The sequence below is a fragment of the Trachurus japonicus genome, chromosome 23 (assembly GCF_045865225.1).
Source record: "Trachurus japonicus isolate A0001 chromosome 23, Traja_1.0".
Classification (NCBI taxonomy): domain Eukaryota; kingdom Metazoa; phylum Chordata; class Actinopteri; order Carangiformes; family Carangidae; genus Trachurus; species Trachurus japonicus.
This window is the reverse complement of record NC_140929.1, coordinates 18,247,297-18,254,587: the sequence shown is the minus strand read 5'-3', so window position 1 is coordinate 18,254,587 and position 7,291 is coordinate 18,247,297. Positions and strand designations below refer to the sequence as shown.

Below are 7,291 nucleotides of genomic sequence, written 5' to 3'. Positions count from 1 at the left end.
CCAAAGAACGGAAATTGAATTTCAATTTTAATCACAAAATGCAATTTTTAATCACTATCACGTAGTTATCACGGTGGATTTACCTATGCTACGACGTTCCTGAAAAAAACTCTGCACTTCATGGCTGGATTGAAAACTCTTTCGAAAAGATATAACTGCCCTGAGCCCACCTTAGATCGCCAAAAGAGTGAGCTTCCAATCAGGGTCCAAAACTAACTTTTTCAGGCTGGTAAGTGATTTTTTTTTTACCAGCCAGGCAGATAATTTACCAGCCAAGCAAGTAAAAATTGCATTTAAGTGCTGTATATTGCTATCAGTAGGCCTATTATTTAACGTGTCATTTGGGTCTTATATGCGATTCTCAATCAATATTTTAGTAGTATGCACTAATACTAGAAATTAGGGGTGTGCAAAGCATCCGGAATTTGTATTTGTTGAGGGGGGGGAAGTATTTCTATTTGTATTTGTGTTCGAGTAAAATTCAAAATAGGTGTAAAAATCCAGTTTTTTTGAGATACACTTCTAATTCTAATCCATTATGAATCCCACCACCACCTGCTGAACAGACAGAATATAAACAAATGAACTATCATTAGGCTACTTCAAAAAATCTCTCTCTCTCTTACAGTTGTTTAGGATTGTGTGTGGTGTTTTTAATCATATTTTTAAATCATATTTTTATATAGGCCTATATATATATATGATAATTAGTTTAAAAATATTTTTATCAATAATTCCTTTTTTTCAATAGACATTTAAGGCGACCCCATCTGAATTCCAGGCGACCCCACATGGGGTCCTGATCCCAAGGTTGAAAAACACTGCTGTCTTTCCTGTCTGCTCTCAAAGAGTGTGTGTGTGTGTGGGGGGGGGGGGTAATGTGTTGATTCTCTCTCTCTCACAGAGAGCACACAAACAAACAGGCGCGCGCGCACACATGTTGTCAGCGGTGAGGTCCGACCAGAGCGAGTGACATGTGTCCAACCAACCCAATCAGACGCGCGGGTTCGGAGTCCGGACCAAGAATTAAAAGTTGGACCGCGCTGGTCCGTGCTTCAGCACCCGTGTGTCGGGCCGCGTCTGGTTTTAAATAATACGGGGATAAACAGTCAGCGCCGCGGTCACCGGAGCTGATCACTGCCCAAACAATGAGAGCTTTTTTTTTTTTTTTTACCTCCGCTGACAGAGTGTTGATTTGAGGGGGCGTAGAGCCGGTTTCCTCTGCATTCACTCACCGGTACAAACTTGAGTTGAAAAAGATGCCTCTTCAGCATCTCTGCCTCCTCCTTCTTTCTCGTCTCTTCTCAATATTGTTCACTTTCAGTCATCGGTGAGTGACAGAAGCTCTGACTGGCACGTAACCAAAGTCCGTCTCTGTGACTTCAAATTTCCCGGCCGGGCGGCCGGGTCGCGGACAGCGGTCTGTGATTGGGTGAATGCCCGTTCAATTCGACCACTGCCTTTTCATGCAGCGTAAGGAGGCTGAGGCTGAGGTGCGCTCCATTTTTGTATGCTGGTGCACAGCGAGGGGTGGGCACACGGGTTTACCATTGGAAAATGTGGGGGGGATGAAATTATTTTGCTATAAAAGTGGGGGTGTCGAAACACCCCCATCCCCCACGGGTGCGACGCCCATGCACTCGACCAATCACAAGCTCCCTTTCCCCGGCTGCCGCCTGCAATAGCGAATGAGTGGCTGTGTCTGTATGAGGAACATCCCCTCCGACAGCGCTGAATGGCTTCAGCCAATAGAAACGGATCCCGATGACAACTGTAGCATTGAATAGCCAATGAAATTCCGAAAAAAACGATGTGCTGCATTCACGGTCCCTGGGAAAAGGCAGCACTATCATCTTCATGCGTAACTGTGCAAAAGCTGCACTTTGGCGCATGTATTGTTTGTCAATGGCAACTTTAGGAAAACGCCTAGATATACACTTAGAAAAACATGTGTAAAATACTCATTTTTAGCAGGATTGTTATCAAATTTGAACTGGGGCCAGGTAAGGCTTCATGCTGTAGTCCCATTGTGTTTTCCAGCTAAAATTCTCAGCTACACTCATCTTCAGGCATCTGATTGCAACAAAAAAATTCAGGCGAGAATAAAAACATTCTAATTCAGTGTGCTCCCACTTAGATTACTCAATGATAGTAGCACTTATAGTGATTATTTCAGTTTGGGGAAAAACTTCAGAGTGATACCTTTCAAAAGAGACCAAGCCCATCCATATTCTCCAAACAGTTCAAGAACAGCATTCAATTTACTTTGGGTACGCCTTGGATAGGCGAATATTACAGAATTTATAGGAGTGACAATTTTATCTTTGTATGTGTCATTTTTAACCTTTGCTGCGAGTACTTGTACTTATGTGTGGTATGTAGGAATGTGTAATATTATTATGTTGGGTATGTCTATGGTATGTAGGGATTTGTAATATTATTATGTTGAGTATGCCTGTGTTGATGTCCTTCTGCAATGAAGTTCCTAACGGAAGAATAAAGTATTTTTGACTTTGGTGTAAGTTGAGCCACCTGCCCTATACACTAAATTAATACACTTAAGGAGTGTATTTTTTCTGTATATGTCCTAATTAATAAATCAAGATTATATTATGTTTACAGTAAGTAAGTTCCTGAGAGGAAGGTAACGCTGATTATAGTAAGTCAAGCTTTACTTTCAAAGAGAAGGGTGAGTGATTCTTCCAAAGATGCGATGAAAATCGCAAAACTCCCCAAACCTCAGTGAGTTGGCAGTTTGTGTTCCCCTGCAACCTGAAAAGGTGGGAGATGGAAGGAGGGGGGTGGCTCAACTTACCCTGCTCCTACTGTATGCTCAACTGACCTCATGCACGGGACCACTTTTTTTGAACATGCTACATTATCAAATCAGTTATGTTTGATTCTGTTTGTTTGTAGGGATGCACAACATCCTGAAATGTATGCAGATATGAAACCAAACAATAATTGCCTTGATGTAGTGATCCTGAATATGAAAAGTGGCTCAACTTCCCCCGGCCTCCCCTACAATTTTTCCACTAGGGGGGGGGCATGTTTGGTTTAGTGAAATATCATAGTATCATGCATGTCATAGTAGAGATGATACATTTGGACATGATAATTAAATGGTTAATGTGCAAATGTTCATCTGCTTCAATTATAAAACATGTTGTTGCAACTAACCTTGACTCTTGAAGCCATGAACTGGCTTCACTTTCACCTTACAGCCAAGCTATTGAAAGAGATCTACATAGATTCAGTGAACATACATTTGAAGAGGTACTGTAAACTACAAAGGCAGGCAGTGATATTACAAAATGAAGAAGAAGGAAAAAGGCATTCTAACTTGTGTTTGTCGCAGGCTGCTGTCTCCTCACATGTGGAATAAAGACTAAACTGTGCAGGTACAGAGTGAATCAGCTGATTCCTAACTGTTTCCTGATTGGAGGAAATATCCACATGTTACAACCATCTCTGTTCTCCACTGAGCAGACTGATGAATGGACGTCTCTCTCACCTGCAGAAGACCTAACCATCTGATTGTGGCGGGAAGTAAAGACAGTGCTGCCTTCAGGGACACTCAAGAAATCCCCGACAATTCTTCGAGGAACACTGAAATCTCTGAGCAGTTGTTTCAGGTTAAACATTTCTGACACAAGTTTAACTCAACAGAGGCAAAGGCAAAGGCAAAAAAAAAAAAAAACACAGCTGCACCATGTACAACATGACATACACCCATTTACTGTAACAATGATGGAATTTCACAGTACATCATATGACACAGAAGAATGTCCAGTGTTTTACATATTGCTTTTGATGTAGCTTCTAGCTACTGTACATGTGTTCACTGTCTCTTCAGATGCTTTCAAACTATCCACAGAGGTTTTATACTCTTCATTCAAGACATCATGACATCAGTCAGTATTTCCACAACACTGAAAAAGAAATGCTGTTTCTGGATCAGACAAGCTCATTAAGTTCTGTATCCTTGTTCTTAGGATAAAAACATCATTACCCAGTTGTCTCGGACAGTGTCATCTGCCATAGTATAGATTGTTCATAAAATGACAACTTCAGGCTGAGGCTTGACTCCGTTCATGGTACAGCTTCACATGTAAACAGAAAACTAAACTAAAGCTAAACACAACTGTTGTTTGTTATAATTATTTTAAGGGGAAAATGGGATTCTACAATTAAAAAAATGGGTTACTGCACAAAACTGATTTACCTGTTTAAAGCTGCAAAAGCAGTGAGAGGTAGTTGTCTGAAAGAAATGAATGGATTTACCTGCTTATCTGTTTTCCACTTCATCTTAGAACAATTGTAAGCACTTGAAAACACCATCACAAAAGATAAACCATTACTTACACACCCTAAACCACTGTGTGGGTGGCCAGAGGCTCAAACAAGAAATTAGACATTTAAAGCTCCATTATAAAAAAAAAAAAAAAAGCAGAGATAGATTGGACCTTTCGATATTCTCAGAAACACACCCCTGATGTACCATAACCATGAGCATGTGGGGATAAATCTTTTAGGCAGTCCACAGTTTACCTGCCTCTCAGGAGCTGCAGGGAAGAGGAGGTGCACTTCCAGTACACTGAGCCTCCATCACAGCAAATAAACTACTTTCATTACATCTCTCATTATTACCAAAGGAGGCAGAAGAAGAACTAAACATAACACAAACCAGACAGAGAACAAGAAAACAGCAGAGAGAGCTGTTAATATCACAAACTGCTAAAGGAACAAGCAGGTCTCAAGATCGTAACGATCGTAAACGGTAAAAATACCAGCAACTACACGAGACAACACACTTATTGCAGCACAGCAATAACAGCCCTCCTAACAAGGTTCTGCCCAATGAACCATTAGAGGAATTCTAACACAACCAATAGGAGCAGGAGTTAAACTTCAAGACCTACCTCTTCAATCATCTGTGAAAGTACTGGCTTTACAAAAAAAAAAGTATGATATTATTTCTTCTGTCTTTTCTGTCTAAGCGATCATTTTACATTAAATTCAGCTGAAATCACAGCTCAGTCTTTGTCTTTCATTTATGTGTTTGGTGATTATGTTGTCATTTTATGATCAGACACTATTGTGACTAATGGTTTAGTGGGAAAACCCACAGCAAAACAGAGAGAAAACAATGGAAAATGTATGATTTATTCATGATTTATCTCTAAACTAGCTGCCAGTTTTTCATAGCTGATAATGTTGCCAACAAAAACTTTCTACAGGACAGACCAAGCCCAAGCACTCTTTCCCTGTGTCTTCTCGTGGTCCGTTGCCATAAAATGATGTGCGGTCAACAAATTGAAAGTCCAACAAGAGGAAACAGGTAGGCTACCTGAGAAAACACGCAATTCACTTTCTGTACATGTACGTAAGATGATTTGATATAGGTTAACTGCCAGCGATGCCACAATTTGTTTCAACCTAGGATGTTTATTTTCTTTTGGCAGGTAACCTCACCAGGAGAACCTTGTCAAAAAAGGCCAAAACAAAAAAGAGAGTCCAATGAGATGAGACAGCAAACAGATCACACAACAGTTTAGAATTATTTCATAATCTATCAACAATCATCCTATTTACTGTAGGAACTTCTACACCAGTTTAGGTAAGGTAAGGATGAACATTTCAATTTATAACACCAGCTGGAGCACACCACCAGCACACCACCATGTCTGAAAGTCCATGGGAAGTGATGTAAAGTTAACAATTTGTCACGGAATCACAGCTGAGCAAACAGACATCATGTCATGTTGTACAGGAACCACGGGAGCAGTGACAAGGCCTCTGAAACAGCACTATGCGTTTACAGCATGTCAGCATACGTCACAGCTAGTGAAGTCTTGGTGTTCCAAGATGGCGCCCATTCATACCAATATCCCCTGAAAATGACGCACCATGACCTGATCATGACATATCTATTGTTAAATTATTGATTTGCAATTAATATTCATTCTTGCTTTGGGTCAGAATTGTGATTATTAATTTCTCTGCCTAGATTCAAGTGTTTTAAATACTGATACTAGCATCATAAATACATCTGATGCTGTGTAAAAAAAAAAAACTCAGGTGTTGATAACTATGTGAGTCCCCTCATCTGATTTCTGAAATTATTGATTTACTCTTATCGTAAATTCGCATAAGTTTTTTATTGTTTCACATTTCCTCCAGAAGGTATTTTTGGGAAACGGGTCAGAGAAAGCTGAAATCTTAAAATGCCACCTCAGTGTAGAAACCCACAACAGATCTTTCGTGACACAATGATGTCATACCTCCCACCACTCTAACCATAACCTGTAACCTGAACCACACCGCTACATAACAGTAACAACATCAGACACTGCGGCTGAATCACGCCCATTAAATAATCGCTGATCGTCATATTTGCACTAGCACAACTCCCTGTCAACATTTAAAGCAGAAGTAAGCGATCCAGTCGTTTTGGCTAATGCTGCGTTCCAGGCAGGCTTTTGAAACCGTAAATTACAGCTTCAAGTCACGACTTACGACTTTGTAGCGTTCCGGGCAACCCACTCGTGTTTTTCCGACCTGTTTTACCTGTGAAAGTGCACTATAACAGCCAGTTGTAACTTCCGACCATGCTTCCGACCCGTGAACTCGTACCAGATCGAACTGGTACGACTTCACAGGTCGGAAAAACACGAGTTACGGGTTGCCTTGAACGCACCATAACGTCTTGTCAGCCGATGGAGTTAGCAGCCCCCGCCCTCGTCATGGATCTATTGGTCCTCGTCCCTATGTCACCACATTCAGGCGCATCCCTTACTGCACACACAGCCCTTCATGCCGTTCTCTCTCCTCATTGGATAAAACTTGTAGGATACGAGAAAAGTTTTCTCCTCGGCTCAGAGCAGAGCAGAGTGACTGAGAGACCCGTGTTTCGGTCCAAACACTCTATGTAAGTGATTGCTGTCGGAAGATATAACTATTTAAGACTTATATTAACACAAAAATATCGCTTACTTCTGCTTTACTCAACGTATAATGTTTAGAGTTTGAATGCAGGGGGAAAGCTCCACATGTACTCTGCGTTTTGAGTCATTTTCAGTGGATCCGTATGTTCGCAGATATTTCTTGAAACAATGTTGTGTTTACGGAAAACTTTCAAAACGAACAAGAAAAAGATTGCTTTGAGGGAAGCTCCTTTTCCATGTGGGCAAGGCCTAAATTCTTCTTCCCTGCAACAAAAAAGTAGCCTACACAGGAAGTCCCACTGTGCAGTGGCTGGCAACTACTATTCCACAGCATGGAACTGATT

General features: G+C 41.0%; 1 long non-coding RNA gene across 1 annotated transcript; it reads right to left on the bottom strand.

Moving 5' to 3' along the window:
• Positions 1 to 3,722: 3,722 nt before the first annotated feature.
• On the bottom strand, positions 3,723 to 4,441 carry LOC146962833 (uncharacterized). The gene is made up of 2 exons (XR_015035103.1): positions 4,028 to 4,441; positions 3,723 to 3,990 (listed from the first exon to the last, which is right to left on the bottom strand). It is a non-coding gene; the product is annotated as an uncharacterized LOC146962833 (long non-coding RNA).
• Between the last annotated feature and the right edge of the window lie 2,850 nt (positions 4,442 to 7,291).